Source organism: Austrofundulus limnaeus, unplaced genomic scaffold (genome assembly GCF_001266775.1).
Source record: "Austrofundulus limnaeus strain Quisiro unplaced genomic scaffold, Austrofundulus_limnaeus-1.0 Scaffold175, whole genome shotgun sequence".
NCBI lineage: Eukaryota > Metazoa > Chordata > Actinopteri > Cyprinodontiformes > Rivulidae > Austrofundulus > Austrofundulus limnaeus.
This window is the reverse complement of record NW_013952577.1, coordinates 1,056,765-1,058,283: the sequence shown is the minus strand read 5'-3', so window position 1 is coordinate 1,058,283 and position 1,519 is coordinate 1,056,765.

The following is a 1,519-nucleotide window of genomic DNA, read 5'->3' as shown; positions in this document are numbered from 1 at the left end:
CATACATACATACTATATATAAAATGTGTGTATTTATGCCTGCATTAACAACTAATTATAAAACATACTGAGTTCAGAAAAAAAAGCACACCTCATTATATAAATTTATTACAGTGGTTTTGTTTCCCCAATGTATAACTGATCACAGTCCTCCTGACACTGGAAACTGTAACTCATCAGACTGAAGAAGTCTTTTGGAGGAGAGACGAAACGTTTCACTAAAGAAGAACCCATCCAGAGGACCTACTTATTTTTTCTTTTTGATGTCATAAATTTATATTTACCACTTTGAAATTAGTGCAATAATGTGACAATGATGTATTTTTGTGTGTGAAAGGTRCTCATGTGAGCCCAGTGGTAGAAGTCAGTAACCCTACAAATGTTTTTAATCAAGACCGTCGGGTCACATGCAAGTGCAGTTGTCATCTATTGATCGTCATTTTAATCATCTGCTAAATAAATGGCATAATTAATTGTGATTTTTTTTTGCCACTTTGGCCCAACCCTAGTCTCTGTTGTCCTGTGATGGTTTTGCAACCTGTCCATGGTGTACCCCGCCCCTCGCAGTGACTGCTGGATATGGGCAGCAGTGACCCCTGTGAACGGAGAGGCAGAAGCAGATACAGATAATGGACGGATTACTTTAAAATAAACAGCTGGTGACTGAAAATGAAAAACAAAAGATAAAATCTTCTAAATCTGGAGGAAGAAGTTTGCATGAATGTGATTTGACTTCCCTGCAGCACAAAGTAAGAAGATTTAATGTGAAGTCAGGATGGATGCTGAGACTCCAACCATGTAGCGCTCAGCACCCGTCTTTAGGTTTCTTAGTGTGTTTCTGTCATTCGGCTATGGCAGCGGTGTCATGTGTTTTGTTTGAGACTAGCACGGCTCCTTGGAACTGACTGGGTGTGTCGTTCTCCCACTAATGYGTCACGTCAACATCTATCTTGTGTCATCCTTCCTTCTTTCATGTTTCTCAGAAACTCTCTGCCGTGTTTAAAGCTCCAGATGATTTTAGACCAACTGAAATGTGTCTGGTGGTTCTCGGACCGTTCACACACCCTCTCCTCGCCGTCTTAATCAACGTTAGCTAAAATAACTGACGAGCATAAAAAAGCCGCTCGGTGYGGTCGGACTGTCGGAGTGAGACGTTTGTGGTTGAGCAACACAGAGCTTTATAAAGGATCTATTTAAAGGGATGCAGGCCTTTATCCGACAGTGAACCCAAGCACTTGTTTGTTCTTCTTGTGGCCAAGATACAGGAAGTACTTTGTTCTGGGTTCCTAAATGGAAAAATAAAAGAAGACTTCTCAAATGAAAGGTTACAAACAAAAGACAATGTTTGTTGTGTGATTAAAATCTTCCACTTATTTCAGATGTTGTTTTAGACTGCAGGCTGGCTCATAAATCTGCTTTCTGCACCTTTATCACCACTAAACTTAAAAATTATATGCAATAAATATATTGGCAGTAAAAACCTATATCCATCCATCCATCCATCCATCCATCCATCCAT